We start from the raw sequence: 12,296 nt of genomic DNA, 5'->3' as shown, positions 1-12,296 counted from the left end.
AAACTACACAGAAGCATTGAATGAAACTTCTTTCTGTTCTGTGCATTCAACTAACAGAGTTGAATCTTACTTTTGATTGAGCCGTTCTGAAACACACTTTCTGTAGAAACTGCAATTGGACATTCTGAGCGCTAAGAGGCCTATATTGGGAAAAAGAATGTCTACAAATAAAAACTACACAGAAGAATTGTGTGAAACTTCTTTCTGTTCTGTTTGTTCAACTAAAAGAGTTGAACCTTAGTTTTGATTGAGCCGTTCTGTAACAGTCTTTCTGTAGAAAATGCAAGTGGAGATTCGGAGCGCTAAGAGGGTAATAGTGGAAAAAGGAATGTCTCCAAATATAAACTACACAGAATCATTCTGTGAAACTTCTTTCTGATCTGTGCATTCAGCTAACAGAGTTAAACCATACTTTTGATTGAGCAGATCTGAACACTCTTTCTGTAGAAAATGCAACTGGACATTTGGAGCGCTAAGAGAGTAGTAGTGGAAAAAGGAATATATTCAAATATAAACTATACAGAAGCATTCTGTGAAACTTCTTTCTGATCTGAGCATTCAGCTAACAGAGTTAAACCATACTTTTGATTGAGCAGTTTTGAAACACTCTGTCTGTAGAAAATGCAACTGGACATTCGTAGCGCTAAGTGGGTAATAGTGGAAAAAAGAATATGTTCAAATATAAACTACAGAGAAGCATTGTATGAAACTTCTTTCTGTTCTGTGAATTCAACTAACAGAGTTGAACCTTACTTTTGATTGAGCCTTTCTGAAACACTCTTTCTGTAGAAACTGCAATTGGACATTCTGAGCGCTAAGAGGCCTCTATTGGGAAAAATAATTTCTTCAAATAAAAACTACACAGAAGAATTGTGTGAAACTTATTTCTGATATGTTCATTAAGCTAACAGAGTTAAACCATACTTTTGATTGCGCAGTTCTGAACACTCTTTCTGTAGAAAATGCAAGTGGACATTCGGAGCGCTAAGAGGGTAATAGTGGAAAAAGGAATATATTCAAATATGAACTACACAGTAGCATTCTCTGAAAATTCTTTCTGTTCTGTGCATTCAACTAACAGAGTTGAACCTTACTTTTGATTGAGCCGTTCTGAAACACTCTTTCTGTAGAAACTGCAATTGGACATGCTAAGCGCTAAGAGGCCTACATTGGGAAAAAGAATATCTTCAAATAAAAACTACACAGATGCATTCTGTGGAACTTATTTCTGATCTGAAAATTCATTTAACAGAGATAAAACATATTTTGGATTGAGCAGTTATGAAACACACTTTTTGTAGAAAATGCAAGTGGAGATTCGGAGCGCTAAGAGGGTAATAGTGGAAAAAGGAATGTCTTCAAATATAAACTACACAGAATCATTCGGTGAAACTTCTTTCTGATCTGTGCATTCAGCTAACAGAGTTAAACCATAGTTTTGATTGAGCAGATCTGAACACTCTTTCTGTAGAAAATGCAACTGGACATTTGGAGCGCTAAGACCGTAGTAGTGGAAAAAGGAATATATTCAAATATAAACTACACAGAAGCATTCTGTGAAACTTCTTTCTGATCTGAGCATTCAGCTAACAGAGTTAAACCATACTTTTGATTGAGCAGTTTTGAAACACTCTGTCTGTAGAAAATGCAACTGGACATTCGTAGCGCTAAGTGGGTAATAGTGGAAAAAAGAATATGTTCAAATATAAACTACACAGAAGCATTGTATGAAACTTCTTTCTGTTCTGTGCATTCAACTAACAGTGTTGAACCTTACTTTTGATTGAGCCGTTCTGAAACACTCTTTCTGTAGAAACTGCAATTGGACATTCTGAGCGCTAAGAGGCCTATATTGGGAAAAAGAATGTCTACAAATAAAAACTACACAGAAGAATTGCGTGAAACTTCATTCTGTTCTGTTTGTTCAACTAAAAGAGTTGAACCTTAGTTTTGATTGAGCCGTTCTGAAACACTCTTTCTGTAGAAAATGCAAGTGGAGATTCGGAGCGCTAAGAGGGTAATAGTGGAAAAAGGAATGTCTCCAAATATAAACTACACAGAATCTTTCTGTGAAACTTCTTTCTGATCTGTGCATTCAGCTAACAGAGTTAAAACATACTTTTGATTGAGCAGATCTGAACACTCTTTCTGTAGAAAATGCAACTGGACATTTGGAGCGCTAAGAGAGTAGTAGTGGAAAAAGGAATATATTCAAATATAAACTACACAGAAGCATTCTGTGAAACTTCTTTCTGATCTGAGCATTCAGCTAACAGAGTTAAACTATACTTTTGATTGAGCAGTTTTGAAACACTCTGTCTGTAGAAAATGCAACTGGACATTCGTAGCGCTAAGTGGGTAATAGTGGAAAAAAGAATATGTTCAAATATAAACTACACAGAAGCATTGTATGAAACTTCTTTCTGTTCTGTGCATTCAACTAACAGAGTTGAACCTTACTTTTGATTGAGCCGTTCTGAAACACACTTTCTGTAGAAACTGCAACTGGACATTCTGAGCGCTAAGAGGCCTATATTGGGAAAATGAATGTCTACAAATAAAAACTACACAGAAGAATTGTGTGAAACTTCTTTCTGTTCTGATTGTTCAACTAAAAGAGTTGAACCTTAGTTTTGATTGAGCCGTTCTGTAACAGTCTTTCTGTAGAAAATGCAAGTGGAGATTCGGAGCGCTAAGAGGGTAATAGTGGAAAAAGGAATGTCTCCAAATATAAACTACACAGAATCATTCTGTGAAACTTCTTTCTGATCTGTGCATTCAGCTAACAGAGTTAAACCATACTTTTGATTGAGCAGATCTGAACACTCTTTCTGTAGAAAATGCAACTGGACATTTGGAGCGCTAAGAGAGTAGTAGTGGAAAAAGGAATATATTCAAATATAAACTATACAGAAGCATTCTGTGAAACTTCTTTCTGATCTGAGCATTCAGCTAACAGAGTTAAACCATACTTTTGATTGAGCAGTTTTGAAACACTCTGTCTGTAGAAAATGCAACTGGACATTCGTAGCGCTAAGTGGGTAATAGTGGAAAAAAGAATATGTTCAAATATAAACTACACAGAAGCATCGTATGAAACTTCTTTCTGTTCTGTGCATTCAACTAACAGAGTTGAATCTTACTTTTGATTGAGCCTTTCTGAAACACTCTTTCTGTAGAAACTGCAATTGGACATTCTGAGCGCTAAGAGGGCTCTATTGGGAAAAATAATATCTTCAAATAAAAACTACACAGAAGCATTGTGTGAAACTTATTTCTGATATGTTCATTAAGCTAAGAGAGTTAAACCATACTTTTGATTGCGCAGTTCTGAACACTCTTTCTGTAGAAAATGCAAGTGGACATTCGGAGCGCTAAGAGGGTAATAGTGGAAAAAGGAATATATTCAAATATAAACTACACAGTAGCATTCTGTGAAAATTCTTTCTGTTCTGTGCATTCAACTAACAGAGTTGAACCTTACTTTTGATTGAGCCGTTCTGAAACACTCTTTCTGTAGAAACAGCAATTGGACATGCTAAGCGCTAAGAGGCCAACATTGGGAAAAAGAATATCTTCAAATAAAAACTACACAGATGCATTCTGTGGAACTTATTTCTGATCTGTAAATTCATTTAACAGAGATAAAACATATTTTGGATTGAGCAGTTATGAAACACTCTTTTTGTAGAAAATGCAAGTGGAGATTTGGAGCGCTAAGTGGTTAATAGTGGAAAAAGGAATGTCTTCAAATATAAACTACACAGAATCATTCGGTGAAACTTCTTTCAGATCTGTGCATTCAGCTAACAGAGTTAAATCATAGTTTTGATTGAGCAGATCTGAACACTCTTTCTGTAGAAAATGCAACTGGACATTTGGAGCGCTAAGAGCGTAGTAGTGGAAAAAGGAATATATTCAAATATAAACTACACAGAAGCATTCTGTGAAACTTCTTTCTGATCTGAGCATTCAGCTAACAGAGTTAAACCATACTTTTGATAGAGCAGTTTTGAAACACTCTGTCTGTAGAAAATGCAACTGGACATTCGTAGCGCTAAGTGGGTAATAGTGGAAAAAAGAATATGTTCAAATATAAACTACACAGAAGCATTGTATGAAACTTCTTTGTGTTCTGTGCATTCAACTAACAGAGTTGAACCTTACTTTTGATTGAGCCGTTCTGAAACTCTCTTTCTGTAGAAACTGCAATTGGACATTCTGAGCGCTAAGAGGCCTATATTGGGAAAAAGAATGTCTACAAATAAAAACTACACAGAAGAATTGCGTGAAACTACTTTCTGTTCTGTTTGTTCAACTAAAAGAGTTGAACCTTAGTTTTGATTGAGCCGTTCTGAAACACTCTTTCTGTAGAAAATGCAAGTGGAGATTCGGAGCGCTAAGAGGGTAATAGTGGAAAAAGGAATGTCTCCAAATATAAACTACACAGAATCTTTCTGTGAAACTTCTTTCTGATCTGTGCATTCAGCTAACAGAGTTAAACCATACTTTTGATTGAGCAGATCTGAACACTCTTTCTGTAGAAAATGCAACTGAACATTTGGAGCGCTAAGAGAGTAGTAGTGGAAAAAGTAATATATTCAAATATAAACTACACAGAAGCATTCTGTGAAACTTCTTTCTGATCTGAGCATTCAGCTAACAGAGTTAAACCATACTTTTGATTGAGCAGTTTTGAAACACTCTGTCTGTAGAAAATGCAACTGGACATTCGTAGCGCTAAGTGGGTAATAGTGGAAAAAAGAATATGTTCAAATATAAACTACACAGAAGCATTGTATGAAACTTCTTTCTGTTCTGTGCATTCAACTAACAGAGTTGAACCTTACTTTTGATTGAGCCGTTCTGAAACACACTTTCTGTAGAAACTGCAATTGGACATTCTGAGCGCCAAGAGGCCTATATTGGGAAAAAGAATGTCTACAAATAAAAACTACACAGAAGAATTGTTTGAAACTTCTTTCTGTTCTGTTTGTTCAACTAAAAGAGTTGAACCTTAGTTTTGATTGAGCCGTTCTGTAACAGTCTTTCTGTAGAAAATGCAAGTGGAGATTCGGAGCGCTAAGAGGGTAATAGTGGAAAAAGGAATGTCTCCAAATATAAACTACACAGAATCATTCTGTGAAACTTCTTTCTGATCTGTGCATTCAGCTAACAGAGTTAAACCATACTTTTGATTGAGCAGATCTGAACACTCTTTCTGTAGAAAATGCAACTGGACATTTGGAGCGCTAAGAGAGTAGTAGTGGAAAAAGGAATATATTCAAATATAAACTATACAGAAGCATTCTGTGAAACTTCGTTCTGATCTGAGCATTCAGCTAACAGAGTTAAACCATACTTTTGATTGAGCAGTTTTGAAACACTCTGTCTGTAGAAAATGCAACTGGACATTCGTAGCGCTAAGTGGGTAATAGTGGAAAAAAGAATATGTTCAAATATAAACTACAGAGAAGCATTGTATGAAACTTCTTTCTGTTCTGTGCATCCAACTAACAGAGTTGAACCTTACTTTTGATTGAGCCTTTCTGAAACACTCTTTCTGTAGAAACTGCAATTGGACATTCTGAGCGCTAAGAGGCCTCTATTGGGAAAAATAATATCTTCAAATAAAAACTACACAGAAGAATTGTGTGAAACTTATTTCTGATATGTTCATTAAGCTAACAGAGTTAAACCATACTTTTGATTGCGCAGTTCTGAACACTCTTTCTGTAGAAAATTCAAGTGGACATTCGGAGCGCTAAGAGGGTAATAGTGGAAAAAGGAATATATTCAAATATGAACTACACAGTAGCATTCTCTGAAAATTCTTTCTGTTCTGTGCATTCAACTAACAGAGTTGAACCTTACTTTTGATTGAGCCGTTCTGAAACACTCTTTCTGTAGAAACTGCAATTGGACATGCTAAGCGCTAAGAGGCCTACATTGGGAAAAAGAATATCTTCAAATAAAAACTACACAGATGCATTCTGTGAAACTTATTTCTGATCTGTAAATTCAGTTAACAGAGATAAAACATATTTTTGATTGAGCAGTTATGAAACACTCTTTTTGTAGAAAATGCAAGTGGAGATTCGGAGCGCTAAGAGGGTAATAGTGGAAAAAGGAATGTCTTCAAATATAAACTACACAGAATCATTTGGTGAAACTTCTTTCTGATCTGTGCATTCAGCTAACAGAGTTAAACCATACTTTTGATTGAGCAGATCTGAACACTCTTTCTGTTGAATATGCAACAGGACATTTGGAGCGCTAAGAGCGTAGTAGTGGAAAAAGGAATATATTCAAATATAAACTACACAGAAGCATTCTGTGAAACTTCTTTCTGATCTGAGCATTCAGCTAACAGAGTTAAACCATACATTTGATTGAGCAGTTTTGAAACACTCTGTCTGTAGAAAATGCAACTGGACATTCGTAGCGCTAAGTGGGTAATAGTGGAAAAAAGAATATGTTCAAATATAAACTACACAGAAGCATTGTATGAAACTTCTTTCTGTTCTGTGCATTCAACTAACAGATTTGAACCTTACTTTTGATTGAACCGTTCTGAAACACACTTTCTGTAGAAACTGCAATTGGACATTCTGAGCGCTCAGAGGCCTATATTGGGAAAAAGAATGTCTACAAATAAAAACTACACAGAAGAATTGTGTGAAACTTCTTTCTGTTCTGTTTTTTCAACTAAAAGATTTGAACCTTAGTTTTGATTGAGCCGTTCTGTAACAGTCTTTCTGTAGAAAATGCAAGTGGAGATTCGGAGCGCTAAGAGGGTAATAGTGGAAAAAGGAATGTCTCCAAATATAAACTACAAAGAATCATTCTGTGAAACTTCATTCTGATCTGTGCATTCAGCTAACAGAGTTAAACCATACTTTTGATTGAGCAGATCTGAACACTCTTTCTGTAGAAAATGCAACTGGATATTTGGAGCGCTAAGAGAGTAATAGTGGAAAAAGAAATATATTCAAATATAAACTACACAGAAGCATTCTGTGAAACTTCTTTCTGATCTGAGCATTCAGCTAACAGAGTTAAACCATACTTTTGATTGAGCAGTTTTGAAACACTCTGTCTGTAGAAAATGCAACTGGACATTCGTAGCGCTAAGTGGGTAATAGTGGAAAAAAGAATATGTTCAAATATAAACTAAACAGAAGCATTGTATGAAACTTCTTTCTGTTATGTGCATTCAACTAACAGAGTTGAACCTTACTTTTGATTGAACCTTTCTGAAACACTCTTTCTGTAGAAACTGCAATTGGACATTCTGAGCGCTAAGAGGCCTCTATTGGGAAAAATAATATCTTCAAATTAAAACTACACAGAAGAATTGTGTGAAACTTATTTCTGATATGTTCATTAAGCTAACAGAGTTAAACCATACTTTTGATTGCGCAGTTCTGAACACTCTTTCTGTAGAAAATGCAAGTGGACATTCGGAGCGCTAAGAGGGTAATAGTGGAAAAAGGAATATATTCAAATATAAACTACACAGTAGCATTATGTGAAAATTCTTTCTGTTCTGTGCATTCAACTAACAGAGTTGAACCTTACTTTTGATTGAGCCGTTCTGAAACACTCTTTCTGTAGAAACTGCAATTGGACATTCTGAGCGCTAAGAGGCCTACATTGGGAAAAAGAATATCTTCAAATAAAAACTACACAGACGCATTCTGTGAAACTTATTTCTGATCTGTAAATTCAGTTAACAGAGATAAAACATATTTTTGATTGAGCAGTTATGAAACACTCTTTTTGTAGAAAATGCAAGTGGAGATTCGGAGCGCTAAGAGGGTAATAGTGGAAAAAGGAATGTCTTCAAATATAAACTACACAGAATCATTCGGTGAAACTTCTTTCTGATCTGTGCATTCAGCTAACAGAGTTAAACCATATTTTGATTGAGCAGATCTGAACACTCTTTCTGTTGAAAATGCAACTGGACATTTGGAGCGCTAAGAGCGTAGTAGTGGAAAAAGGAATATATTCAAATATAAACTACACAGAAGCATTCTGTGAAACTTCTTTCTGATCTGAGCATTCAGCTAACAGAGTTAAACCATACTTTTTATTGAGCAGTTTTGAAACACTCTGTCTGTAGAAAATGCAACTGGACATTCGTAGCGCTAAGTGGGTAATAGTGGAAAAAAGAATATGTTCAAATATAAACTACACAGAAGCATTGTATGAAACTTCTTTCTGTTCTGTGCATTCAACTAACAGAGTTGAACCTTACTTTTGATTGAGCCGTTCTGAAACACTCTTTCTGTAGAAACTGCAAATGGACATTCTGAGCGCTAAGAGGCCTATATTGGGAAAAAGAATGTCTACAAATAAAAACTATACAAAAGAATTGTGTGAAACTTCTTTCTGTTCTGTTTGTTCAACTAAAAGAGTTGAACCTTAGTTTTGATTGAGCCGTTCTGAAACACTCTTTCTGTAGAAAATGCAAGTGGAGATTCGGAGCGCTAAGGGGGTAATAGTGGAAAAAGGAATGTCTCCAAATATGAACTGCACAGAATCATTCGGTGAAACTTCTTTCTGATCTGTGCATTCAGCTAACAGAGTTAAACCATACTTTTGATTGAGCAGATCTGAACACTCTTTCTGTAGAAAATGCAACTGGACATTTGGAGCGCTAAGAGAGTAGTAGTGGAAAAAGGAATATATTCAAATATAAACTACACAGAAGCATTCTGTGAAACTTCTTTCTGATCTGAGCATTCAGCTAACAGAGTTAAACCATACTTTTGATTGAGCAGTTTTGAAACACTCTGTCTGTAGAAAATGCAACTGGACATTCGTAGCGCTAAGTGGGTAATAGTGGAAAAAAGAATATGTTCAAATATACACTACACAGAAGCATTGTATGAAACTTCTTTCTGTTCTGTGCATTCAACTAACAGAGTTGAACCTTACTTTTGATTGAGCCGTTCTGAAACACACTTTCTGTAGAAACTGCAATTGGACATTCTGAGCGCTAAGAGGCCTATATTGGGAAAAATAATGTCTACAAATAAAAACTACACAGAAGAATTGTGTGAAACTTCTTTCTGTTCTGTTTGTTCAACTAAAAGTGTTGAACCTTAGTTTTGATTGAGCCGTTCTGTAACAGTCTTTCTGTAGAAAATGCAAGTGGAGATTCAGAGCGCTAAGAGGGTAATAGTGGAAAAAGGAATGTCTTCAAATATAAACTACACAGAATCATTCGGTGAAACTTCTTTCTGATCTGTGCATTCAGCTAACAGAGTTAAACCATACTTTTGATTGAGCAGATCTGAACACTCTTTCTGTTGAAAATGCAACTGGACATTTGGATCGCTAAGAGCGTAGTAGTGGAAAAAGGAATATATTCAAATATAAACTACACAGAAGCATTCTGTGAAACTTCTTTCTGATCTGAGCATTCAGCTAACAGATTTAAACCATACTTTTGATTGAGCAGTTTTGAAACACTCTGTCTGTAGAAAATGCAACTGGACATTCGTAGCGCTATGTGGGTAATAGTGGAAAAAAGAATATGTTCAAATATAAACTACACAGAATCATTGTATGAAACTTCTTTCTGTTCTGTGCATTCAACTAACAGAGTTGAACCTTACTTTTGATTGAGCCTTTCTGAAACACTCTTTCTGTAGAAACTGCAATTGGACATTCCGAGCGCTAAGAGGCCTCTATTGGGAAAAATAATATCTTCAAATAAAAACTACACAGAAGCATTGTGTGAAACTTATTTCTGATATGTTCATTAAGCTAACAGAGTTAAACCATACTTTAGATTGCGCAGTTCTGAACACTCTTTCTGTAGAAAATGCAAGTGGACATTCGGAGCGCTAAGAGGGTAATAGTGGAAAAAGGAATATATTCAAATATAAACTACACAGTAGCATTCTGTGAAAACTCTTTCTGTTCTGTGCATTCAACTAACAGAGTTGAACCTTACTTTTGATTCAGCCGTTCTGAAACACTCTTTCTGTAGAAACTGCAATTGGACATGCTAAGCGCTAAGAGGCCTACATTGGGAAAAAGAATATCTTCAAATAAAAACTACACAGATGCATTCTGTGAAACTTATTTCTGATCTGTAAATTCAGTTAACAGAGATAAAACATATTTTTGATTGAGCAGTTATGAAACACTCTTTTTGTAGAAAATGCAAGTGGAGATTCGGAGCGCTAAGGGGGTAATAGTGGAAAAAGGAATGTCTTCAAATATAAACTACACAGAATCATTCGGTGAAACTTCTTTCTGATCTGTGCATTCAGCTAACAGAGTTAAACCATACTTTTGATTGAGCAGATCTGAACACTCTTTCTGTTGAAAATGCAACTGGACATTTGGAGCGCTAAGAGCGTAGTAGTGGAAAAAGTAATATATTCAAATAAAAACTACACAGAAGCATTCTGTGAAACTTCTTTCTGATCTGAGCATTCAGCTAACAGAGTTAAACCATACATTTGATTGAGCAGTTTTGAAACACTCTGTCTGTAGAAAATGCAACTGGACATTCGTAGCGCTAAGTGGGTAATAGTGGAAAAAAGAATATGTTCAAATATAAACTACACAGAAGCATTGTATGAAACTTCTTTCTGTTCTGTGCATTCAACTAACAGATTTGAACCTTACTTTTGATTGAACCGTTCTGAAACACACTTTCTGTAGAAACTGCAATTGGACATTCTGAGCGCTCAGAGGCCTATATTGGGAAAAAGAATGTCTACAAATAAAAACTACACAGAAGAATTGTGTGAAACTTCTTTCTGTTCTGTTTTTTCAACTAAAAGATTTGAACCTTAGTTTTGATTGAGCCGTTCTGTAACAGTCTTTCTGTAGAAAATGCAAGTGGAGATTCGGAGCGCTAAGATTGTAATAGTGGAAAAAGGAATGTCTCCAAATATAAACTACAAAGAATCATTCTGTGAAACTTCATTCTGATCTGTGCATTCAGCTAACAGAGTTAAACCATACTTTTGATTGAGCAGATCTGAACACTCTTTCTGTAGAAAATGCAACTGGATATTTGGAGCGCTAAGAGAGTAATAGTGGAAAAAGAAATATATTCAAATATAAACTACACAGAAGCATTCTGTGAAACTTCTTTCTGATCTGAGCATTCAGCTAACAGAGTTAAACCATACTTTTGATTGAGCAGTTTTGAAACACTCTGTCTGTAGAAAATGCAACTGGACATTCGTAGCGCTAAGTGGGTAATAGTGGAAAAAAGAATATGTTCAAATATAAACTAAACAGAAGCATTGTATGAAACTTCTTTCTGTTATGTGCATTCAACTAACAGAGTTGAACCTTACTTTTGATTGAACCTTTCTGAAACACTCTTTCTGTAGAAACTGCAATTGGACATTCTGAGCGCTAAGAGGCCTCTATTGGGAAAAATAATATCTTCAAATTAAAACTACACAGAAGAATTGTGTGAAACTTATTTCTGATATGTTCATTAAGCTAACAGAGTTAAACCATACTTTTGATTGCGCAGTTCTGAACACTCTTTCTGTAGAAAATGCAAGTGGACATTCGGAGCGCTAAGAGGGTAATAGTGGAAAAAGGAATATATTCAAATATAAACTACACAGTAGCATTATGTGAAAATTCTTTCTGTTCTGTGCATTCAACTAACAGAGTTGAACCTTACTTTTGATTGAGCCGTTCTGAAACACTCTTTCTGTAGAAACTGCAATTGGACATTCTGAGCGCTAAGAGGCCTACATTGGGAAAAAGAATATCTTCAAATAAAAACTACACAGACGCATTCTGTGAAACTTATTTCTGATCTGTAAATTCAGTTAACAGAGATAAAACATATTTTTGATTGAGCAGTTATGAAACACTCTTTTTGTAGAAAATGCAAGTGGAGATTCGGAGCGCTAAGAGGGTAATAGTGGAAAAAGGAATGTCTTCAAATATAAACTACACAGAATCATTCGGTGAAACTTCTTTCTGATCTGTGCATTCAGCTAACAGAGTTAAACCATACTTTTGATTGAGCAGATCTGAACACTCTTTCTGTTGAAAATGCAACTGGACATTTGGAGCGCTAAGAGCGTAGTAGTGGAAAAAGGAATATATTCAAATATAAACTACACAGAAGCATTCTGTGAAACTTCTTTCTGATCTGAGCATTCAGCTAACAGAGTTAAACCATACTTTTTATTGAGCAGTTTTGAAACACTCTGTCTGTAGAAAATGCAACTGGACATTCGTAGCGCTAAGTGGGTAATAGTGGAAAAAAGAATATGTTCAAATATAAACTA

This window comes from Symphalangus syndactylus, chromosome 24 (genome assembly GCF_028878055.3).
Source record: "Symphalangus syndactylus isolate Jambi chromosome 24, NHGRI_mSymSyn1-v2.1_pri, whole genome shotgun sequence".
NCBI classification, from domain to species: domain Eukaryota; kingdom Metazoa; phylum Chordata; class Mammalia; order Primates; family Hylobatidae; genus Symphalangus; species Symphalangus syndactylus.
The sequence above is the reverse complement of the archived record's forward strand: the minus strand, read 5'-3'. Positions refer to the sequence as shown.